This window comes from Chiroxiphia lanceolata, chromosome 3 (genome assembly GCF_009829145.1).
Source record: "Chiroxiphia lanceolata isolate bChiLan1 chromosome 3, bChiLan1.pri, whole genome shotgun sequence".
NCBI lineage: Eukaryota > Metazoa > Chordata > Aves > Passeriformes > Pipridae > Chiroxiphia > Chiroxiphia lanceolata.
In genome coordinates this window covers 53,130,250-53,156,984 of record NC_045639.1, presented here as the reverse complement: position 1 = coordinate 53,156,984, position 26,735 = coordinate 53,130,250, and the positions used below count along the sequence as shown (strand labels likewise).

The 26,735-nt window shown below is 39.9% G+C and overlaps 1 protein-coding gene across 1 annotated transcript in view; it reads right to left on the bottom strand.

Annotated features, from left to right (window-relative positions):
* TIAM2 (TIAM Rac1 associated GEF 2) overlaps nt 1-26,735 on the bottom strand; it is a 168,764-nt gene that overhangs the window by 141,098 nt on the left and 931 nt on the right.

Sequence of the window (26,735 nt, the reverse complement as noted above, 5' to 3'; positions counted from 1 at the left end):
TCACAGATGTAATTCCTCAACTGTGATTTGAGAAGGGCTGTACAAACTCAGGGCAGGTGCCATTTGCACGAGCAGCGAGCAAATACTGACTGTTGGTTGGTTGGCTTCTTTTGCCGGGTTGCCAGACATCTTCATTATAAACTATAGCCCCTGGTTAAAGCCAGTGTACAGTGACGAGGTGCTGAGCAATTCAAGAACACAACTCTACAGACACATCCATTCCTTTGAGCTGTAGTACACCTCCTGTGTTGAAAGGGAGGTATGAGATGCTACCAAACCTCAACAGGTTTGTTAACAAGAAGGAAACAGAGAGTTGATGTTTATTCATGTGGTTCCTGGGAGAGTTAGCTACTTGTAGCTAAACTAAGTACACAATACGCTCCTATAAAGTGAACTGCAAACAGCTTTCCAGGATAGTTACAGTATATACATCCAGATCTTACTCTGTCAATCATCAGATGAGAGAGATTCTGTCACATTTATGTTCAACCAACAACCAGTGAACAGCCTGTGGCAGCTGTTGTAGCTTTCTGCAACAGTCCATCAGTTTGCTGCACATGGTTTTCTTGGTTTTCCACCCTTTTTCCCCTGGAGAAATTTGGCGATAGTCTGAAGCTCACATGTAATAGCATGGAAAGCTGCTTCTGCTTACAGAAAACAAACAAAAAAAGAATCCCACAACTTTTTCAGCCCCATGGAACAACCCTAATTGTGCCATGTGTCATACTGGACACATCAGTTTATATTCAGACATTCAGCATATAATCAACTCCTGGGAGCCCAGGCTGCCCAGTGACACACTGAGCATCAGCTCTGCTCATGGACAGCAAACACTCCAGTCCTTGGAAAGGGACCATTGACTGGGCACATCTATTCAGCCTACCCACAATGGCAGAGTTGTGCCATAGCATGCAGCTCTGCCCAGAAGGCACACAAGGAAGGTTGGACTTCACTTCTCTGTGCCTGGGTGTTTGTTTCAGGAAATTTCCCATTCCCAAACAGAATTTCGGGATCTACCCTAACTGCTCTGTCAGATGCAGAACAGAGACAAGCAGATATGTATGTCTGGGATGATCCAAGGCATTTCCTTCCCCACCTTTCTTGCTACTTCGAAAATATAATTCTGAAAGCGCTTGAAAATATTTTTTATATTTGTTGATAATTTGCATTTCAGAGGTCCTGACCTTTTTCCTAATTTTTGACTGATCCTATGAGAAAAAGGAACATCTTGTTAACTCTACTTTCCTTTCATTCACTGATTCTACACAAAACTAATGATCAACCTCTAATCCTCTAGCTCTCTATTCAGCACTTCAATTAGAAAGATGATCATTGATTAATCCACTTGAGTTACCCTGGAGAAGGTGTGACTGAAAACAGATCACTCCACCCCAGAGAAATGGGTATTAATTAGTTCTGCATTAAACCACTTTCCTCTTTATTCAACTTCAAAAGAAGTAGTAAAAACTCACAACTCAACTACGAACTTTCAGTCTCAAACTTCTGAGGTATTTTTTATTTTACTTTATTCTTTAGGAAGTCTCATATTTTCTTGCCTTGAATTTCATAATCATCTATTTAATTTTTTTGAATTATTGTGATTCTACAAAACAAACAAACCAAGGCTGGAGGTTCAATACACATTTTCAAAGCCTTGCCAAATACCTGCAGCCATGAATTAGTCAGCTCCAGTAAGCAATGAGGGTTGACACTGATACTCAATGGGAATGTACACAGCATTAAGCACATACCACAACTGAAACCAGGTATACTCCCATCCAGCCAGTGGTTTCAGTGTCCCACTAGGAAGACAATCAAAGGGAAAACCTTATTTAAAGGTTTCCTCACTCTATTTTTAAGACCTCATTAAAATTTCTCAAGCCACAAGCTGACCTTCAGCCTGACCATGAGTCTTTTACCCCTGAACAGCAGGTAAGCCTTCCTTGACTGTATTTCTGCACCACAATTCACACTGCCCTTGGTGTCGTAAAGCTCATGCTTCACCAGCACTTAGGGTCACAATTCTGTTTGCTGATGCTCTGAACAGCCTCAAGGACTGGCTAACTTTCATCTTTCTGTGAAAATCCCCTCCTGGTCTCTGCACATGAATAGAAAGTGTCCCCATATCATGAGCTTTGCCTTGCCCACTGCCCTGTGACCAAGGTAGACACCATCTCCTTCCCACAGGTTGAGTGATAGAAGCCCCAGATGATTTCAAGCAAATAACCTTCCTGCTCTGCTTCCCTTTGTCCAGGATGGTCACCTGCAAAGGGGCAGGTAGAGTTGGTTACTCAGCTTTATGTAGGAGCAGCCCTAATCCTTTTCCTGGTCACCAGAAAATGACATTAGGAAGGCAGACATGGGGCAGACAGGACAACCAGGCTAGGCAGGGCAGGGATGAAGGAGCAGAGCTTTCTCTTCCATGTCCTAAATTGCATGCTTCATATCATCTCTTCTGCTGTGCATGCTTCTTCCCATACTTGGCATTATTTATTCACTTTCAAAGCACAAGCCACCATATAGGATACAACACAGCTCCACAGACTCCTTGTACATGGTTAGAAAGGATTTTTCCACTGGCCTCTGACAACTTAACACATAATCAATATGCGGCTTCAGCAAAAGTCAAGCAAGAAAGCTGAGGGTACACTTTCAGATTCACATCTAAGATTTACATTTTTAAGAAAGCAGATTCATGACTTTTTAAGAGCATCCAGAAGCATTCTATTGCAAATCCCTTCTCTATTGCCATTATCCCTAGTGGTCAAAATGTTTTCTCTAAAGTTGTTTATTTCAAGGCTATTCCATCATCCACAACATGTGAAGAAAAGAAAGTAAGCCTATGTTATTGCAAAGGACTGGGAGCAGTAACTAAATCTTACTGAGGCTTCTGATGGTTTTGCCAACACCCATAGATCAGTTCAATTATGCAGTTTTTAAAAAGGGATGATGAATAGGGAACGGACACAGAAATACCAGAATTGAGCCTGATCTTCGGGAGGTCCATCACAAAACCACAGCTTTCTACTGCTGATGGGATTAGATCTGCATAGAGCACAAGCAGTAGATGCACAGACCCCATCACCAGCCTGGGACTCTCCATTTCAAAACATTTTTGCAGTGAAGTAGCTTCAGAAAATAAACATTCCAACACAGGCAAAGATCAGTCATAAACCTTTTCTGAAAGGGAGAAGAACTCTCTTATTGTGTATTGGAAAGTAACACTATAAACCAGGTCAGATCTATATAATGCAACGCTGTGGGCTTAAAGCAACAGCATTATTGCTCTGTCAGAGAAATAAAAACTTTGGGGAAAAAAAAAAATTGGAGATTTCTTTGAAATTTTCCATGAAGCTAACAAAAGCAGCAAAAAGAGCTGCACACAGAAAGACAAGCCTTAGATTTTCTCTAAAGCTAGCAGCATTACCAACAGGTCATTACTCACATTTGGTGACAGATACCAAATTTAACACTTAGATAATCTACATTTTACAGATATCATGCAGTAAGGTATACTTCAGAAAATACTGTATTATCTTACATTTTTTCAAGTATTTTATTTTCCCTCTTCCAGAACATTCATCTGGTATAATTTTTAGGACCTTACATCATGCACAAGAAAATAGCCTAGTATTTTAATTCTGCATTTACATCAGGACCTTCGTAATTGATTAAAAGCAACAGAAATGGTGAGGAAAATGACTTCAAAATATTAACCTGAAATATAGTGGTCTCAAATTCAGTCTCTTTTGCTTAAATATGTATTGAAAAATTCAGCAGATCAAGACAAACATTTAAGGAAAACACTGGAGTTTCTCCTTCTCACTTCAGCACCCAAACTCCCCAGGAAGTCACCCACTATTAACTCCAGCTGGTAAGAAGACAAACCTACAGTTTGCCACATTGATTAACTCTTATCTAAGATTTTATAACACAGGGTCCTGAACTGCTTAATTTAGTTAACTATAGCAACACTTACGTTTTTTCAAAATAAAGAGTATAAAGTTGATGTTAATGATAACATTTCCACTCACAGAAGTTTTAATTAGTGGCATTTTTGTTGGTGGAAGTATGCTTTGAGATGGAGAGTGCTAAGGAACAATCCTCACAGACTACCCTAATTGTTTGAATAGGCTGAAAATGCTAAACAGCATATCATGAATGCTGCAATTGCTAAGAAACGCATTGTAACATTCACCTTTGGGTGTGAAATGTGAATGCATGTTTGAAGGGTGACAAAATATCATTCTTCATCATGGTTAGCAAAACAAATTAGCAGAATTATTGTAAAATAATCTAGTCATTTATACTCTGCAAGCAATTACCTATTTGCCGCAATCCTGATCTACTTCTTAGCCCACTAATTTGGCCAAGTACCAGAGGCTGGCAAGCGCTTCCCTCTCCCTTTCCACCCCAACTGCGGAAGTATAAATTTCCCATTTCACAAAAACTCCTGGTATCTCTTTCGGGATCATGACTGAGAAGGCATCTAAAGCACTTCTCACTAGGAGAAGCATTCTGTGTTTTCTGAGTAAGATGAATATTTTAAAAGGGCTTGAGATAGGGAGAAGCAAGAATTATCAATGTCATTATAAAAGTGAAAGAATTAGAACATGGCAAAAGAGAATGCCAACTACATGAAGCCTTTAGACCTTGACTGGAGCAATGCTGACATATCAGCAGCAACTTCATTCCTACTCTGCAGAACGACAAAGACCTGACCTTAGTCTTGCCATCACCCTCAAGTCATGAACCGCTCTTAACCTGATTTCTTCAAAAGCTTAAAGATACCATGTATTGGATTATTGTTTTCACTGTTTTATTGAAACTTTCATAAAACATCCAGGTTGTATTTTCATGCTTAGCTACTTTTTAAACAAAACAGACAGATCCATGCCCTCTATGACTTGACTCAACAGTTACTCTTTAAAGTAACAAAGAATTATCAGAAAAATCCTATATCCTGGCAGTACTAGAGTCTCCCTGCAACCTGGGAAAAAAAAAAGGTAGAAGTCAAAAAGTTATTTTTTGAATCTTGTCTCCAAACTTTGGGCATCACATCTCTGATCCTAGGTACTCCTGAGAGCAGTATATAGACTACACTATAAATTCTACTCTCAGCTTCATCAGAATTAACTGCATGAATGGTGACTGGTAAAACAGTAGTGATTTTCCAATTATTGTCTCAAGTATGCCTTGGCATAAAGCTTTACGGAATTTGGAAGACTATTAAACAGCCAGATACTCTTTCCTCCAACAAAGCAGAGACAGTGGGAATCATGGAGCTACCCAGCTGGCTGTTCAGTACTGCCCATCATAATCATCACCTCAGGCACCAAAAGAGGCCGGTGAGGTTGAAGCACGTTTAGAAAGTGGGAGTATTCTATGATTGTATCAGCAAACCTCTTACCTGCTCTTGTGAGCACGTGTAGATAATTTTCACCAAGTCTGGTAGGTTGGCAAATCTGTGTTAATTTCCATGGAACTGCAAAAAGCATCCAAACTCCCCTCTCTACTCCCTGAAAGTATAATAATACTTTGAAGGAATGACTGGCTAAATAAATTTGACAAATCTCTCTATATTTCTGTAATGCATTCTTTTAAAAACAGTTGGAGTTCTTCTGTTGAAAATCTTTCCAAGAGGTTTCAGCCTGAAGCAGAAAAAAGACTCTGGAAATTTTTGTCTGAATGACTGAAGGCTGGCCAGAACTAAACACAGGTGAAAATATTATGCTAGAATATGGGAGGCATCCTTAAGGGTGCTCCTACTACCTCTACTGACTATATTTTATATATAATATTGTATAATGCAGTTGGAAATGTAAAGACGTATTAAAACAGCTTTAAAACCCTAATGGCCCATCCTTTCTGTTATTGTTCCTTCAGTATTTTAAATAGTGGAAGGCAGTTTTAGCGATATAAAGTATGAAACATCCAGATTCTGTGCTGAAAATCCCTCTCTTGAGATCTGAGGTCAAGAAGGGACCACCTGGTTCAGCCAGTCCTGCTACAAGCAGCCAGGTACTGCAGGCATCTTGTTCTGAAGGTTCTGTGGGCTACATAATCCATCAGCCCACATCATGACTCACAAAACACTTTGTGAGATCTGACATGAAACCTGCAGCCTTCAGAAGCGGACCAAAGCCAGAGGGATGAACCGTACAAGAGAATGAAGACCTCACAAGGGTCCCACCACAAAATGAGATTTTCTATGCTAAAGGACACAGCTCTATAACAAATCCCCATCATCCATGAAGAAAAAACAGACAAAAACATTAACCTTCTAACTCCTAAAAAGGAATTTTTAAATAACTTACATACAGCTTATATCACAAATCACAGAGGTCCTCTGCTGACCCCCACATCATGCTGTATTCCTAAATCAGTGCACCCTACACCAACCCTGGGGTAACAGTCACATCCAAAAGATGACATAGACTAAAATCTCTTCTGAATATAACCCTCTTTACTGTGCATATGGCAAGTCTGGAAGATCAAGCTCCTAATTTAGGCACCTCAGTAGATTGCTTGTCTGAGGTAAAACAAATCTGAGCCTCAGAGTATCTCTCCTACCTCTTTTAGAGCAACCAAAAAAAAAGAGGAAAAAACCTAAGAGGAAGAAACTGTTTTTAGCAATGAAAATGTACTTTAAGAGGCTGATACCCTGTTAAAAACTTGAAGTTATAATCAATTCCAGGATTCATTCGAGTACTCCATTCTTAAAAAACACAATAATGAAAGGCTCACAGATGAAATTTAGTAGTAATGACTTTGGGGTCAAATCCATAGTGATTTCTCTGGCAGAGCTTTCACTGACGACACTTATATGTGATTTCAACGGGTGTTCTGCCTGAAAAGGACCTTGGGATTGGCCCACAATCTGTATATTTAAGTCACCCCAGCCCCAGCATTATACAGCGCCAACCAGACACAAAACCTAACATTATTTAAACCATTTGCATGGCAGAATCTCCAATTGCAGGGTGCAAAAGCCAGCAGGAAGAATTGATCATTCCCTTAGTAGCAAACAAAAATGCAGTCTTTTTTACTTGGCTTTCTTATGATATCATTTACCTTCTATAATAGCAATTGCTTTTTTTAAAACGTGGATTTGCACAATATTCAATTTTCCAGTTTCCACATATAGATACAAATTTACTGAAATAGCTGTTCACAAAATCCAAAGCCCAAGGGTGGGGTCCTAAAAATAAATATATGTAGTTTAAGTTTTTATATCCACACAGGATAAGAAATCTGGTTCTTTTCTGGTGAGCCAAAAAATAGGAAGAATGGCAAAACCACAAACAGGCAAACAGAAAAGAAAAATCCATATCTTTTGCCCTACCCCCTCAAAATTGCATAGATACTTCAATGCAACCACTTGGCTAAATATTTCAAATGTTGATTTTTCGAAGTATTTAGCCATATAAACTGCCCTTTTGTTTCTGTTGGCTCCAAATATTACTAGGCTCATGAATTCTTCTTTACGTCTTATTATTAAAAAAAAAAAATAAAAAAATACAGCCAACACTGCCTTCATGGAGCAAGAAAAATCTGAGTATCATTTTCCAGTTAATTCTTCTGGATCTGCATAGAAGTGAAAACAGCAACAGCAATTTTAAGCCAGGTTTTCTAGTCATTGCACCTAATCACTACCTTTTTGAAGTATTTTATTTTCCAAGCAGTACCACAGAAAAATCTCTACAATTATAACACAAACTGAAGTCACAAGAGTGGTAGAGCAAATACTCTAAAAACTTAAAATAGTCCATGCACCCAAAAAACCAAGAAGCAGCAGCAGGCAAGACTTACTGCCCTACTGAATGCCACAATCTCAGAAATATTTCAAGCAGAAAGCAGTTCTTTAATTTGAAAGACTTGCACTAAGACAGACCTGATACTGATCTCCCACCTTCCAAATAGAAGTATTTCAGTGAAGCAGTTCCATCCTGTCATTTTACACTATCATGAAAGGAAATGTTATGTCACCTCTTTAATCTTTCAAGTATTCAGTTTTTTGTCTGGCTTCTGTAATCTGGGATATTGGTGACTAAGCAAGCGATTTATCTCCACTTCGACATTTTCCACTTATTTAGCCTCACACTCAGATCTCCAGCAGGTCAATGACTTCATAGACAACAGCTGCCAGTCACCGTCCTTTAATGAAGTCCATGAAAAGGCTGTTTCAAGCACCAGCCACTAGCAGGGAAAAAGTAGAAACAAAACAGTGAGTTCTATCCCCTTGAATACCACAGGTACACAATTTGCAGGTCTTTCCCTTCATTTCCTGCAACCTTCCCTCGTGTTGTATTCTTCAGGACCAGAGGACCCAGCCAGAAAGAACTCCAAATGACTCCAAATAGAAAAACATATTTTCCCTTGCACCCGAGCTGAGGAACGAACTCCACAACACAGCAGTGAGAATTTGCATGCTGCTATTTTTCTCAAGAAGCGCTGCTCATCCCAACAATTCCTGGATGAAAAAACTGTATTCAAATGACAAAACCATAAGCTTACGAGTTGACTCTTTAGTCAGAGAAACAAGATTTCTTCCAACTTTAAGGAATGTGACAATAACAGCGAATCTAACCCTGCTTGATAAGTGGCAGGCAGTTCTCCATATAAGGTGAAAAATGTGCTAGTGCTGCTCATGCAACACTGCTAATTCCTTCCCTGTTCTCAATATTCAAGAACATAAATGAACATATAAATCAAATTTGTAAGTAAACCTTTTGCTTGCTTACAGCTATAAACCATCTAGACCATGCTTAGCACACAAGGAATTTTGAACTTAACTATTTAATTCCTTTTAAACACTTGGTATGCATATCACAGATACTGCATAAATTAATATAAATCTGAGAGGTCCCATCCCCATTCAATTCCTAAATTCCTTTTATATTTTACTATTACCCAGTCAACCTGCATACTCCAGCCCTTTACTAACAATATCGCTGGTGGCAGCGCACTCAGCAGGCCAGGAGAGCAGCCTGGGGAGGGCAAGGAGGAGGCTGAGGGCACAGTTAGCCCAGGACCCTAACACAACCACCAGTCACACTCCTCCAACTCCCCAGGCTGATCTGTGGTGGAAGCACCAGGGTACTGGCACAGGACTGCTGCCACTACTGCTAAGCACTTTTATTTCAGCTCTGATGGTCCCATAATTGCTATGTAATAGCGACAGAAAAATAAGCAGCATTTACCTAGCTGTGCATTACAAGAAGATGGCAGGCATCACTCATTAAGAGACTGATGAAAAGACTTCCATTGATTTTAATGAGCTCTACATCAGGGTGTAACCCTGGAGGAAAGCTACTTTACACGATTCCTTCCCCTTGAAGCAAGTTAGAGCATCTGCAAAAGATGCATCAATCCTGGAAATGAAATCCACTTTGTTTTGAAGCTAGGCACACACCCCAGAGCTTCCCACACACCCCTTCACTGTTTTTTACACATTATTAGTTATCTTACTGGTCCTTTTTTTTTTTTTGCCCCTAAGAAATGATGTACCAGTGACCAATAGAGCACAAAAGAAAGGAGATTCAGAACAAGTGCCCAGAGGTCTTTTGGAAACCATTCAAAATGATAAAATGATGGGATTATCAGGGACAGAAGACTTCCTAAAATCTTGTTGGTAATGATGGATTGGGGGGGGAAGGATTAATATGATTAAGTTATTAAAAAACCCTCTAAGTTCATGAACTGCTTTGCAGAATTTGTACTCTAGCAGTCAGTGACTTGTATGAGAGGCACAGAAAGGAAGTTTCCACAGACATTGTACATATCCATACCAAATGTGAGTGGGAACAGTGGAAAAAAGGTCATTATTTTTTTGAACTTTAATGAGAAGACATGGGAAAGTTTGATTTGATTATTTCACCCACAAAAATTTCAGAAATATCAGATGATAGCTTCAGATTGCCAGCCTTCCTAGTTTATACATATTCAGCCATTTTGTAATGCTCCCAAGGCAAGAAAATGTAACATTATGTGCTGAGAAGGCATCATAGATCGATTAATTGCTACCATAAATGTAGGCTTCTATTAATTGGAGATTCTGTTTTGTCGAGTCTTTTTGCATATCGTCCATTGCATTATCATGTAAAGTAGCAATGCCCAAGAAATACCATGGGGCAGCAAAGCATCACAGTGATATGCATCTGAATTTTAGGACTTGAATTACACTGTCAGTTGTGTTCTACAACAGAAAAAAAAATCAGGAGAATTACCCCTAAACATTTAATTCTTACAGAATGACTCTTTTAAGCATGTTTACAGTCATTCACATGTAAGACTTCCTCATTTCCTGGAACCTTATCTCATCTAAATTCCATATGGAAGATTTTAGTGGTCTATGAAGTTGCATACAAATTAACCACACTCCAATTCATTCAGATGAAATAAAACTAAATTTAATAGTGATGACATTAGAGCTGTCAAATTATCTCAGTACTAACAACAAAAAATTCAGATCTTTTTGTATAAATTTACTTTTAAAGGACCTTAATATAGCCTTAATTCAGAGGATAACTCTGATGTGGCTTAGTACAAACATGCTTCCAGTTGAGTTCCTTTTTATTCAGGGAATGTCTATTATCCATGTGATAGCCAAGAGCTCACATGGCTAAACCTCAAACTTGAAGCTTTTCAGGGTTTAGTGCTTAAAGCTTCAGAAATTATGGCTCCTGAACCAAAACCAGTCCAGAAAGCATGGCAGGAACCAGTAGAGAGATACAGTAGAGAGAACTTCAGTGTACCTTTACAGACACAGCTTTTCCATAAACTTTCCATGAACTTTGGAGGACATCATTTAATCATTACTATCTTTCTCTGCAAAATTACATATATATATAAAATAAATGTGTGTGTATCAATAATACATACAATAATAAATACAATAATATATAAAATATGTAAATACACTTATCATAAAATGCCAATAATGAATGGAAAAAACTAAATGAAAACTATGAACAATTATCAATAATGCTTTGTACTGTAATACTAAGTGCAATATGATAAATAATGTATTACAGATTAAGTTTCTACAAACAACCTCAACTACAACGATTCTACAAAGAAATCCATAGAGATAAAAGGAAAAAAAAAAACAGAAAAACATAAAAGTTCCCCATAAAAAGGTCTTTGGCTGAGGAGCATAACTGCACAATAAGAACTTCCCCTCCCAAGAGGATATAGAGAATACGAGTGAACAAAAAATTGATATCAAGTTCTCATCCTGAGATCCAAAATCAGTTAGCTCCACATAGCTGCTTGAAGTATTTACCAAACAAGTTTTATTTGGCAGACTGTGTTCCCTATAACACAGAAGTCCCTGTGAAATGCAAAATACTGCAAGAAACAAAAACGTCAGCATGTGGACCAGAGGAAAAAGAACTGTTCCAAACTGAAATAAATTGTTTCAAAAGAAACAAAATTGGTTGAGCACAGCTCAGAAGCTGGAAAAAATCTTTTATTATGATCTTGTGATGGGGGAAAAAGAAGTAGTAAAGACAAGATTTTTAAATAAACTGGACACTTTTTTTTGATGCTTTAGCCCCCTTTGTTACTCTTCATATCTGGCAAGCCAAAGGTCTTATTTTCTACACCAGTTTTATAAATAAGAAGTAGTCACTGTTTAGAACCATCTCCGTCTGAATTCAGTGAATGGCAGTTAATATCTCCCCTCCTTTACAACTGGGATTTAATGTTCATAAAGTCCAAGACAACAAATGTAATTGACTAAAGGCAAACTTGAAAGAAGCAATAAAAGCCACCCTTTTCACCTGTTCTTAGCCCTCAGTACACACTGTCATTTACAATAGAGGGTTTAGTGAATGATCTATCAGTACTGGCCTTGGGTGACACTCTCTCCCACACAGACAACTGTGCATGTGGAGATCTTGAAGGATGTGTTCTCTAACACACGTTGGCTCAGAGATTCGACAGTGACAATTCATCACAGATATTTTCACCCCTAGCATTATACCAACAAAAACTCAACTGTTTTATGGTACTAAACCCCTGTGTATTATTCCAGAAAATATTTCATCATAAGGCATTGCTGACGGCCAAATATTGCAGCCAATCCTGATTCTGCCAGTGAAGAGCTTCCTCCCAGCAATGCATATTCTGATGTCCTGCCTAGCCCAAATTTAAACAACTCCAGGGACAGGGCCCTCATCCCTTCCCCAAAGAAATGTTCTATTACTTATGAGATCTGACTGTGAAGATTATCTTCTTTTTATTCAGATTAAACTTCCTACTAAATTTACTACTTCCAATTTTTACCATTCATAATCCTTCACAGTGCCTTAAGTAACAGCCCCTTCTGCACAAGGGCTATAGCTTTCAGGGATGCTGATTAGCATGTTAGTCCTCTCCTCATTAAGCTGAGCTATCCCACGTTCACATCTTAGTTTACTCTACTAGAACCAGTCTTCAGTATGCAATCATTTGTTACATTCTTAAAAATACACAATGTCCTAAAGACCACAAATTTTCAGACTGCCGTGAACTGCCTGATAGTTTCTAAACATTATATTCCTTTCAACTGCTGCAATGCCCAGACCTGAAGGCAACGATCCAGATGTAGCTCTACACCATTGCAGTACACAGTAGCGCTATCGCCTCCCCGATTTCTATAATTCTAAAATTCTGGTGGTCAGTCATTGTTTCCATAAAACACTAGTTTGCCGGGCAAGAATATTCCATGTCTCTACAACATGCTTCTCTATAATGACTGCTAGCAGATTTACACCTGGTCCCATCTTCTCCTTCCTCCAGTTATTCTCAACTTCAGCTGCATGCCTCAAATTCAGCTTCATTCCCTTCATGCTTAGATCATCCTAAAAGATTTGCAAAGCATCTTGATCCATTTACAAGTATTAGTCTTTTTCCTCATGCCTCTCCAGAACAATCCTGTGCTACTTTTGAAGAACACACTGAAGACCATCATGCACGTCCCTCCATTGCCAATGTGGAGGGCAACCAGCGCCAGGTGCTGGGGTGAGGCACAGAGACTCTGCTGAAGCTTCATCTGAAATGCTTACTGACACCACAAAATTAATAAAATCTTTTCCATAGCCAGTAGTAACAGGCGAAATCCAAGGCAGCAAAAAGGATCTGTGGCTTTATAGTATGCTATTCAAAATATCTGCTGATGGTCATAAGACAGAAAGAATATGCCAAAAAAACTGTATTATGTAGTCAGTTGGCAAATGGGGAAAATCACACACAAAATGAAATGTGTTCAGCACTGTAAAAGCAGGGCTGTGGGAAACTGTTAGTTCTCCGTATAAGGATCCAATATTTTTTCAATTTGCCAGCATAGCATAAAGCACATAAAAATCTTTAAATAAAATTCTAAATGTTAAGCATGAAGAACAGTTTTTACAATATTTTTTAAGAATGTTCGTTCTGTACGCCCATGAGTCCTGATTTTACAATTTGCAGCCGGTCTAAATGAAAAATTAGAGGTTTTTTTAAATTCTCCATAAAAAACATCAACCACCTTTTTAATTGAGAGTTAGAAAAGTGTAATTGAAAATTACTGTCCTCAAGCACTCATTAGTGACAAATCCAAACCCTAGTTAAACACAACCCTAATAGGATTAAAGAGACATGCAGGATGATGTATGCAGACCTGGTATGTAATAAAAGCCAAAGAAAAATCTGGATCCATCCACAGAGAAGGGATCAGACAGAAAGCTCTGGGAGCAGCAGTACTTTGGTGCCAGAGGTACACACACGCTCCTCCTGATACCTCCCTCTGTTGTTGGAGCTACAGCTGATACTCACAGACACACTTGGGACTGTAGTAGCTTAGACCATGCCTCACTACAGCAAGGTCACCCAAGCTCCCACGAGAAGGAAGCAGGGCATAGCATGTCATGCCTTTCACAGCAAGGCATTTTGCAGAGCACAGCCACCCTTTGTATGGTTTTAATCGTCCTTTACCACTTTCCCTGCCACACAAAGCCCCTCAATAAGTGGGCAGTTTGGTCCACCACAGCTACAAAAATCTCACATACAGGTAGGCAGGGACCCAGGCTGAGTTTCATGGTCTCAAAGTCCTTCTGCAAACATCAAAATCATTGAGCATGAGATTTCCTATTGATCACATGCCACTGGCTGCACATCTAAGGAGGCTCAGGAGGGTAAATAATTTTTTCCCAAGTCAATTTTAAATTGGCTTCCTAAATTGTCTCCAGATCCTTTCCAGACAGCAGAATGGAAATAATTAGAGGTGGTTGGAAAATGGAATTTTTGTCCTGTGGGGAAAGTCTGATAGTCCTGTACTTATTTTTATCCTGACATAGGCCAAAGTGTAAAAGCCTCAAAATATTTCATAGAGCAAAATACTGTAAGGTATTCTGAAACAGCATCTTGACTACACTGACTTATTTTGCTGCTAGAAAAGAAATCAAATAGAAAACACCTTGAGTTTGATTACCCTCGGTGCCAGCTAGGTGTGAGGGGTACAAGACCCAACAGGCACTGCCATCCATGACTGCACCTGGGCTGGGAATCAGGTAAGCTGCAGGAGGAGGGATGCAACCAGGGAAGCTTTCAATACTGGACAGTGAACTGCAGCACCAGGAAAGGGCAACCAGTCTTGCCACCCAAGCACTAGACAGGAGCTCGGGCTGGTTGCCACCCCAACAGCACTAATGGGGACAAGGCATTGCACAAAGAGCTCTTTCCAGATTTGGCAACACACACACAGTGCTGGACTGCTCTGTGGCCCCATCATGCAAAATCACATCTAAAGTCTGGGAAGAAACCAGACCACCACTGCAGCTCCTAATGGACAAAGTTTCTCTCCTCCAACAAGGGAAGCTCTCCAAATCACACATTTGGATGGGGAAGACCTGGGGATGCCATTGCCAGGGTGGCATTCCTAGGCAGCAAAGCACAGGAGTAGCCATCTACACTCTACATCTCCCCACCACAATGCAGCTGGCACAAGGATGACCCATTCCTCACATGGACACACCACCAGCCCACACAAATAGCTTAGTTTTCTCCCCAAGATTCTTTTTACTCCCCAAGACCACATGGAAGTCACTAGCACTGTTGGCACAAGCTGTCCACACACCTCATCCTATTCCTCTCACTAAGTGTATGTCAGGCAGACAGCAGATACTACACTTAATCACTGCTCCCTTGCTCATCTTCTGGAAACAAATTTAAATTACATGTTTGGGAGGTTTGGGTTCCCTCCCATTTTTAAACAAACTTTTGTCTCAGTCGGTAGTGGTTCATCTTTACTTCTGCTTACTGTGCAGCCAGCTCTTGCCCACCACCCACATGCACTCAGAGTAGCCACAGAACTGAGACACCATGGGGAAATCCACAGAGAAGTGATCTGTAAAAGTTGTTACACACACTGTGAACAAGAGTAGACACTCATCACCTCTTAGGGAGAGGAATAACACATCTCCTCTCATGCTTTCCATGTAGAACACTATGCCTTCTACTGCCTAACCAGAGGTACACTGTTGAACAAAGAACCTAGGTAATCAAGAAGAGTAAAACTCTTTCTTCCTGACACCATGGAGAGGGCTGCTTTATACAAGTCATGTAAGTAGAATGCCTCATGAGAAAACCTTCAGTGCCACCACTCTGTTAGGGGTCTTCTCTGCAGCAGTTTATCTGACAGAGCCACAGAAATCCTGAGTACATGTGAATTCTGCATTATCTGATTCTTGGCTTCAAGTGCCCTTGACTGGTACTCCTGATGAGGATGACACCTCTAAGTTGCTCTAAGCCAGCACTCCCTCAGCACAACTTTCCACTGTACAGCTAAGGAGACCTTGACATCTCTTCCTCTCCCAGGTCATCTGGCAACTGTTCCCAGAGGAACCTGTAGCATGCTGTCCAAGCACAGCTGAAGCAGAGAGCCTGAAGCACAAAATGGCCAGACATGAACACCAGAAAAAACGTTTATACCATTGTATCTTTCTCCAAACGCTCTTTCCAAGCCAGACCAAGGTAGCAGGGGAAATAAAGGAGCCCTTGGTTATATACAGGGAAGTGAGCGATTGAATCAGTTCAAAATTTTCACCTCTGCTAACCTTTCCACACGGAAACACTGCTTCCAATAAAGTTTATACTGAAGGCTGCTGAATCTAAAGATACAGAGCTCAAAAGAAGGCTTGACGAAGAATGTGAAACACAGTGCAGAAAAGATCTTTTGGCACTTTGGACTTCGCTGGCCACCAGATCGAGAACTGCCTGGAAAGCAGCCCCACAGAAAAGGAACTGGGAGTGCTGGTCGACAACAGGCCAAGCCTCAGCCAGCAGTGGACTTAGGTGGCCAAGAAGGCCAATGGCATCCTGGCCAGTATCAAAAACACTGTGGGACACAGCAGGACTATGGAAGTGATTGTTCCTCTGTACTCAGCACTAGCAAGGCCACACAAGTCCTGTGTCCAGTTCTGGGCCACTCACTACAAGAAAGACATTGAGGTGCTGGAGCGTGTCCAGAGAAGGGCAATGGAGCTGGTGAAGCGTCTGGAGCACAAGTCTTACAAGGAATGGCTGAGGGATTTGAGAGTGTCCAGCCTGGAGAAAGGGAGGCCCAGGGGAGATTTTATTGTTCTCTACAACTCCCTGAAAGGAGGTTGTAGCAAGGTGCGAACTAGCAACAGGACCTCAAGCTGCACCAGGGGAGGTTTAGATTGGACATGAGGAAGAATTTCTTCGCTGAAAGGGTGATTAAGCATTGGAACCAGGCTGCTCAGGAAGATTATGGAGTCACCATCCCTGGAGGTGTTCAAGAAATTACTAGATGTGGCACTTAGTGCTATGGTCTTGACAAGGTGGTGTTCAGTCAAAGGTTGGATTGGATGATCTTGGAGGTCTTTTCCAACCTTAATGATTCTGTGATTGCTTCTTCCTATTTTAATTTTCTACAGAGTGAGGCAAGTTTTACAAAATTAAAAAAAAAAAAAAAAATCATTAACAAACTCAAAGGCAGTCAGAGGCAAGATACCAAACCATGCCCGTTTCCTTTCATCAAAGACACAGATATACAGGATATATCTATAGGTTATGATGCTGGCAGGTTCAAACTTGTTCTGAACAGACACAAGGAATCCCTGCCCACACTTGGAGATAACCAAAAGTCTTTTAAACACTTACCATGGCTCTGGGCCAAACTAATAAACTCTACTGAGCTGCAGGGACATCTCTGTGCCATTGCCTTGGGCTTAGAACAGCTGGCAATGTTCACAGTGCTTTGTGCTGGCTCAAACCACAGGCAGAGATCATTCCTGGCTGCCTTTACCAGAACACGGAGGGGGAAACGCCACCACACTCACAGCTTTGTCTTCAAGCCTTGACTTCAATCTTGGGGCCATTTACACCCATTACCTGCATTATCAATGTAACAAAAAACATTTCAGGCCAGTTTTTGACTCAAGTGTCAATATTTTGACATGGACACAAAGTTTTTTGCCTGAAGGTGATGAAAAGTGTTGCAATGGCAGTCTAACTAAACCAATACACTGGCTTTAGCTTTGAATTACACTGTTTATGAGAGCTTTTCTATTGAAAATTAGGAATTTACACATTTGCAGGAGGCTTCTTAAGCAAACAAGCATTTTTTTCCAAGTGTTTCTTTGGAATGCTTCCTCAACCCTCTGAAGAGCATGTCTTAGTGGGTTGGGTGGGGGAGCAGAGAAGGGGATGATGAGACGTACACAGTGTTTACAGTGGGTAGAGCTGCCAGGGTTCTATCCAGTTTTAAGACATACAGCCTTTGAAAGCCCTTGTGTCTGGTCTTTGACTCAAAAATGACATCTCTACAGACAGACAGAGGGGTATGAGGCTGTAAAACCAAAGCATATTTTCTTAACACTGCTCCAGAAATATCCTCTGCTAAACGTGTAACAGATGCGTGTTCCTCATTAAAAAAGTGTTGCTATACATTATGTCTTGGCTGTAGACAGATTCTGGCAGAGATTGATACACTGTGGACATATAATTCATGTGTATAGTATGTGAAGTCTGGACCCTGCTTTTCAACTTGCTGAGGTCCTGTTGTGGATCTCGGGCCATGGAAATGGGAGCAAAGGGAGAAAGCAGGCAGACGTGGAGGACCAGTCGTGTAACTGAGAAAACAACAAAGCTATTGGACATACTTTTCCCAACACCATCCCCAGACACCCAGCTTTTATTCCCATTTGTATTGTGAACTGGGAAAGCAGCACCAATTCCAGCTATATTTCTTTGAGCGGAAAGAGAAATCAACACTTCATGGTGACCGTTTTCTTCCTTGAGTAATCTCTTGCCTTTCGTTGAAATTTAACTTTTTGGTTTTGGAAAGGTAGGTCCTAATGATTAATTACAATATTTTCTGGCTGATTGGTGCTTAAAACCAGCCCATGCTAATCATAACTTCATAATCCACTGGGAGACCCTCAGTTTTATTCCTTGCCTGGTATTCAGACTTCCATTTAATTACTGGTTACTTAGATTTATAGGCAGATTTGCTAAAAACAGTGACTCTCTGTGTGCAGACAATAACCTTTTGATGGGTATGGTAGTAAAACTGAAATTCCTATGTAAACAAGACCAAATTTTAAAAGTAGCTGGTGTACCTCTCTAATGAAATTGGCAGCACTGTGTGGGTACTTTGTCTTGGAGAATGCTAAATGGGGCATAGCCAGCATTTGCTCCATAAACTGTCAAACAAGAGAACCGCAACTGTTCGGTGATTTGTTTTTCTAATGTAGTTCTCTACTATGGGAAATGTCTTTTCCATGACCAAATGCAGAAGCTGTCAGGATCCAAAAGAAATAGAGGGGAGAAAGATGATGTCTAGAAGGTATCTCCCAACAGAGAAAAAAGGAGAAGGAAAACATTTCTCAAAGACTTAGGTTTGGTAGCATTATGAAAAAGCAAAATGCTTAGGAAAGAATTACTTCAAGGATGCTATAGTTGAGCTTCAATTATGCTACTGTCAAACTCAACTATTTTCCGTCATTAGGCAGTATGGATGATAATACTGTTGCATATCCCAATAGGAAGATTAAACAACTGTATATGCATCTAGTAACTTTCTTCTCAGGGCCTTCTACTACTTTACAAGAGGAAACAGACTTCATCACCTCAGAAAGGTAGAAAGCCCCCCTTTCATTACTGAAGAAACAAACACTCTGCAAATAAGTGGTACCTGAGCTATGCCTCAGCAAATGAAACAGTACATGAGCACTGGTTCCAAGTTTCCTATTTTGTTCTATATTCCTCTTTGCATTTCATTGCAGTTTTAAGCTCATGTCAGTACCACAGACAACAAGATCAAGGTCATTTTATTCATAATAATGGAGCATAGGTAAATAGGTAAAGTCTTTACTCCTGATGAAAGGATGGTCCCAAATCAGAATTTTGAAAACAATCAATATGGACTGACTTTATTTCAAACAGGTCCTCTGGTGAAGTCTCTCTCTCAATAATGGAAAAAGTAGCACAGCTCTCCTTTTTCCTACTTATGTTTGGACCAGAGAAAAAAAAAAGAAAAAAATGAAACACAGATTTCATCATCTGAATTCAAACCTCATCTGATCTGGTCCTCAGGAAGACACATAGCATTTAAGTATTTGCAATGGTTATTGAGGAATTGATTCCGGAGAAGTAATCAAATAGACAATATTTTGACCAGGGTTCAAGTATCCACAATACCCAGTAAAATAATCAAGGCGACCCTGAGCAGACTGCAAGACTCCTCTGTACGTGTAGATACTTCCCAGTGGTGCAACTGTAGCTGCTAATTAGGCCTTGCCACTACCTATTGGACACTTTCAAGCGGCTCATGTAACAGTTTGCTGCCCACTACCCTACGATTTTCCTGCCTGCTGCCAACCTAGGAACCAGTTGTTCATAACAAGAGCAAAAGGGAGGACAGGACTACTGCAAGGAATCTGAGAACTATTAGCAATAATATGCCACAACAAATCTGCTCTAAAAGAAGGGAGTGTCAACACATATCAGTAGCCTACATTGCAATTGTTGAGAATCAAAGCTCACGTTGTTTTATGACCCTGAAATGTCAACTCAATTGCAAATTTAAAAACAATAGTTTTATCACTTTGCCAGTCATAGGACAAGTCTTAATAATCTTAGTGATGTTTGATCCTTGACCAGGCTTGAGACAAGTAAGTCACAGATGCAGAGAAAACCAGAAGCCCACAGAGTAATTAAAAAAAATGAAAATCACAGCCATGGTATGACAAACTAAAGCCCTGCTCAATCCCTACTATCCACAGCAATCTATATTACCCTTAGGGAATATTTCTAGATTAAGCTGCCTACTAGCAGCATCTTCTTTTATTGAATGCTCAGTGCATTACTGGCATTATATAAACAGATAAACCTTATGGATGGGAGAGTATTGTGGGTGTTGTGCAGATATTTCTCTTTACAGTTGTTCAGTATTACATTCTGATACAACTTAAAAATTGTCCCCTAATTCAGAAGTCTATGAATGTAGTGCACTTAGTTAAGGCAAAATTTTTTACTTTCACCAACAAAAATTATACTCTCGCTAAATAAAAAATACCAAGGGAGGGAGAAAGATCCATAACAAGACCATAAACATGAGGGCACAAAAGTGTCAGCATGAGTAATTACACTGTTGGAAAAAAAAAGTCCTTTTAATTATTTATAATAACTTAGTTTGTCAGGTGCTATTTGTGCTTGTGATAAAGACAGAGCATAATAACACTTAGCACCATTTAACATTTTTCCATATAGGAAGTATTTTATAGCTACAGTATGCCAAATGGGGACCAGAGTTACACAGATTAATAGCTACACTGAAATCGCTATTGTCAGGTGACAATGATATATTTTGTCAGTGAAAATGAACCTCAAACCTGCAGCCCCATAACTGTTCCACCATCAGTTTCTGGCTTTAGCCAGTTACCTATCTGAAAATGTGAACAACTTTAAGCAAATATTTTCCCCTGGAGATCTGACAAAGTGGTATATACACAAAGTATTTTAGTTCAAATAAAACATGCCTGTTGGTTTAAAACCACAATTAGAAAATAAAAGTAAATTATGGTAACAATTTCTTTTTTCAAACAAGATGCCTTGCAGTCAGTTGGTAAAGCTTGAAAGCTGATAACTGCTTAACAAGCTTTGTATTCCAAACAAAAGTATCTTAATAGCTCAAATTTCTCTTCTTTCTGTTGTCATAAGTACAATGATCACACAAGTTAATTATAGAGCATTAACATTGCCAAATATCTCACACTAAAATGGTGATATACTTCTATCAGAAATAACAAAAAAATATACGCTAATTATTGGTGCCACTACCATGTTTAAGCATGATCTCTCTGTATCTATGGGCAGTCAAGATTTGCACCATCTGGCCTAAAAGAACTCTGCAGAGGAAGCACAGCTATGCCAACATCAGCTCCAGATCGTGGACTCAGTCTTTCCACAATAGGCTGGTTTCTTGAACTAGAATGAGAGGTGAATGTCTTATTTCTACAGCGCTGCATTAAATGTTTCCTTCTAAAAGCTATTTTACTAACATTGTGGTGGTTCACAAAGGAAACTAATTCAGCATATGGTTAACGCATACAAACATGGCTCCTACATCTGAAGAGATATAGTCTTTAGGAGCATTTTCAAGTGACTAACATCAAAACATCATCAATTGAAGATGACATTTTGGCATGTAAGCATCCAAACTCTTCACAGAACCTGCAGAACACATATATAACTCTCATTTTTACACTCAATGAAGATGCACAGAGCCTTTCGAATTATGGTGATGCAATTTAAATGATTTAATTAGATTAATATGTTCTAGTCCTTGGCCACTCTCTCACTATAAAGTAGGAATTTCCTCTGAGCAGGCACAGCACACAAGCCAAGCTGCAACTGCTCTTTCCAGGTCCAAGAAATGTGGTCTTACTTCCCATTCCTGTGAGACAACAGAAGGGTCCGCTAAATTCTTTTGACAACCTTCCTTTCTTCACTAAGTCTAAATCCATCCTAAGAGTACAAGGAAAACAGGAGTAGTTGTTACTATGACACAGAGTTTAAAACACTAATAAGGGCTATTGAAAAGTATGCGTGTTTCTACTACCTTCTGATTTACTTTTCAAATCTAAACCAGAAGTCCACTTCTTCTGCCAATGCGGTTTTTCTTTTTTAATTAAGAGACTTTAAAATCTGAATCACTCTCTTTCTTGGGAAGACATGGAAGAAAAAGACAGGACAGACTACTACCAATGCAAATTTACCTCAAACCATAACCTTTGCAATGGTTGGTTTCTCTAAAACTGAATATCAATTTACAAAAAAATACTGGTTTTTAATTACAGTAAAAAATTTTTTTACAGCCTTTCCTCTATTGTGTTTAAATACTGAGAGTGACAAAGTTGAATTTAACTTACTACGCTTCCAAAAAGCAGTGAAGAACTGAAAACAAGCAGCAAGACCAATTTTCCTGCGTTTGATTTTTATTAATGATTCAGAGAAATTTGGATTTTTACATATATGAGAAAGTTGCTGACTTAAGTGAGCAACAAACTTCCACAACTGAATTCAGTGGAGCCCCAATTAATATAAAGAGACATTTGTCTTCTCTTTCCTAACTGAAGATAAGAAGTTCCCTTCTAAATTACATACTAGAGACATTTGACTAAAACTATTTTCCTCCAGGCAAAAAAGTAAACATCTATAAACATTTTATACTAACACTGCAAAGCAAAAAAACAGACTGAGCACTATTAATGTGCACCTCTTTTTTTTTTTTTTCTTCATCGCATTTATAAGAAACAGGCAGTGATGCAAGCCACAAGGCTGGGATCTAATCAGACACAGTAAGGCCCTGTCTAGACAGGCAAAAGTTATTACAATCAGTTAGCGTGGTTGAAGAACTCCATTAAGATGCAGGCCAGCAAGAAAGAAACCACATTAGTAAATGGCACAGAACCACCAGGCGACAAGGCAGCCAAGGGGCGTTCTGGCACCTTCAAAATCGAGACTCTCTTTGACTCACTGGCAAGCTGGCATGTCACAGCAGAGCTCCTTCATCAACATCGAGGTTGACAGACTATGGACACATGGGCAGTGGTGACTGCGTAACCCCACAGTGCTCTGACCCAGCCACAGCATCGCTCAGCGAAAAGGAGTTCACAGGTGAGCAAAGAGGAGCTGGAGTGCTATTCCGTGGTGCTGTGCCCAGGCACAGTCAGACTCAGTCCCAACAGCAAGGCACCAAGTGCCCACAACAGAAGAAACACTGTTTACTCACCAGGTGAGGGTGTTATTCTCATCCCTCGGATTGATATCACTGTTGTTTACAGAGAAACACACTTCCCTGATATTTGTGATGTAAGCACACAGATCCTAGACATAAGAAACCGTATACTAAAGAAGAAAGAAAAAAAACTGACTAAACAAACCATAAAGAAAAGAAAATTTAAAAATTAGTGATCAGAATTACATATAAAGCAAAGTAAAATTGCTTCTACTGCTGCCATCTTACCCCTTGATCAAAATTTTTAAGGCTTCTCAATAACACCTATTTGCTTTGCCAACTGCATATCACAGCATATTTGATTCAGTGGCAAACGTGATAAAACAAACACATTCAACCTGCTTATTACTCTTACTTTATTACTCTTTCTCAAATAATTTAGTTTAAAATATAGAAAAAATACACAATTCTAAAGAGACAAAGGAGGCAGTGAGATCATCTAGGAAATTTTTATCTTGACACCTATAGACGGTAGGAACACTTCTAAATTTAGACATCCCAGCATTAAATCATGGTCCAGAACAAATAAAAACAAAGCCCAGAAAAGTGCTCATATTTTAATTACTATCAACAATAAATGCTATTTTCAGCTATGCTATCCCAAGCAATGAACTACAAGCCTTGAAACTGCTATTAAAACCCTCTCAAACCATTTGCTGAAGAGAAGCAAGCATATAGTTACAATACGACACATACGCTTTTGGGATGGGAGAGGAAGTTATAAACTATCCACAGTCCACCAGGACTTTCTTCTTTGAATCAAGAACAGGCTTCATAATAAATTCCTTTGCTATTATATTATATAATCTCATTGGTAGCATTTGTCCAAACTTTTCCAGTGCATTACTTTGTGTCACTGCAAGTTACTTTATAGAAGGGGAAAAAAATCCCACAGAGAATTTGAGAGTATGCACAGAAACTGCTCCAACTTTTTCTATCAATTATGATTATATTATTAAATTTTCAGAAGCAATGCACTTCACTTTGGCACCATCAGAATGGCACCTTTGGCTCTAAATGGTACGGCAACCCTACCAATCGATAAGAGTGTTCCACAACACCATGAAGGATCCTTATTATTGTGCCTACACACAATCAAACACAAGGCTGGAGTTAAATTTGTCACTGCAAATGCCAGTAGACAGTGCAAGAAGCTCACCTGTGCAATTAGGGGGCAGGGCACTCACATGACCTCTGTAAGCATCTCACTGAAGGCAATTCAGTGAGGTCTTCAGCAGTTCCTGATGGTGACATCATTAGCTGAGCATGGAAGAGCTCAGATGTGGCTAACAAATGCAGGTTTTGGAAGCACATCTGCTACTAAAAAAAAACACCAGTCTTTCAACCAACTCTTGGTCAGCCCCATGATGAGCTGGACCATGACCCAAGAAGAATAACGTCCAAATCCTATAAAACAATACCATCAAGGCCAACATAGAAATATAACATAGAATCATAGAATGGTTTGGGTTGGAAAGGTCATCTAGTTCCATTCCTCATGCTGTGGGTATGCAGCCTACCTCTCTTCTCTAGGTAAAAAGTAACAACTAATTATCACCTGCAGCAACAGTTATTACTTACAGATAGAATCAGTAGGGATCTAAGGTGTGACAGGGGGTGATCCCCAGGACCTGAGCACCATACGAATACCTTGTGCCAGCTTCTCAAGGGACTGCAATAGGGGGAACAGAAGAAGCAACTGTACTATCAACTCAACACCATCTGAAACTACACTGCTACTGAAAGGGGGAGGTCTCATAGCACCCATCATCTCTGGCCATTGATGGCCACCTCCTGTCTTCAGATGATGCTATTACAAGTGCTGAAATGAAAGCAGTTCAGTCAGCATACTGATGGGTTTTTTCCAGTTGTGAGCACTAACTTTCAGCCTGATCAGTGATCTGATCTGACTCACATCCAGTAGAGCCAGCACAAGTGACATGAGGGAATTGTGTAACCAGGAACAGAAAGGACAGATTACCCATCTTCTGCTGCAGCAAAGACTTTGTTGTCTTATGCTGGGATCCAGTTTCTACTTTTCTATCAGTTCCAAGACCGAAAAACACACACACAGCTTATTTCATCTGGTTGATCAGCACCTATTCCTGTCACAAGCCCATGTGATAATTACTACTACAAGTGTCATAACTGACTGTAAAACTTCTGGCTCGCCCTGTGCATCAAATGCTACACAGACACTGCAAAGAGCAGCAAAATCCAGTAAGAGCTTACAAACTCACACACTTTTTATGAAACGCTGCATGTTGTGCTGTGCTACCTACAGAGTTTATTATTTTCCAAAGCAATAATTATGCAAACACTTGGGCACTTGCTTAATTTTTCTATTGCTAACTACTCCATTACATTTAATGGATTAATTAGCAAAAGCTTATTTTTACCCAGGGAGGAAAAACTCCCAAGAATACATACTGGACAGGCTCCTGGGGGGAAGTAGGGAGGGAGAAAAGCACCTGTGAGCAGCTACAGTCACACTGCAGCTCCAAAAGCTGTTTTGGCTGCAATAACAAGTTTTACCAACTTAAAAAAAGCTGCCCTGCCTTCTCCACACCCTCCTTCCTTCCCTCTTACCCCCCAGTGAACCAAATCAGGGAATTGATCCAGATTAAAATTACATTTGTTTTTGCTCAGTGTCTAGATCCAGATCACCACAGGGCAGCATAAGCATTTGTGCTGTTATGAACGGGGATAAGAGGCAGAGGTAGGCAGGGGCTGCCAGGGCAACACGAGGTTATTGCAGTTTAAACCACACAAAGCACAATCATAGTCCAACTCTGTAGTTTCAGCCCTGCTATACTCATCTGACACTGACATTAGAACGATAAGGGTGGTCCTCCCCTTCTTCCTTGCATCTCCTGCCCTCTCTCCACAGCACTAAGGCTCAGCATCTCTCCCAGACACTCCTCTGAGAAGGCAAAGCTACAAAAAAATCTTGCAAAAAAACCCCTCTGGGACTAGATTAGGTTTCTGCTACATCGGTTCCTGGAACTGGCTTTCTACAGGGTTGGATAAACTGGCATAAAGGAGAGGGTCCGATGGGTCCACAGCAGAGCATCCAGACCAAAATGTCTATATTTCTCTCAACAAAAGGGAGCAAGCCTCTCCAGGACCAAATGATGCCTCCCACAGGGACCAGCAGCAGAAGTAAATCCATTTGTAGGATTTTAAGTCTCAGTCATGCCAAAATCATAGAAGCACACTATTGTAAGTTTAGTTAGATAAAAAAAGGTCATACAAAGTACTGGTTTCCTTTCACATTCTTTGCATATACAAAGATCCCAAAGGTTCCAGTGGGATTTTCTTGTATAGCTTTACTAAAAGCTGATTAAAGAAAATGACCATCAATCCCACTGGTAACTTAAAACAAAACGTCAAATTAATTTCAGTGGGAGTTCTGGACGCATACAAAACTGGCATGGTACCGTCA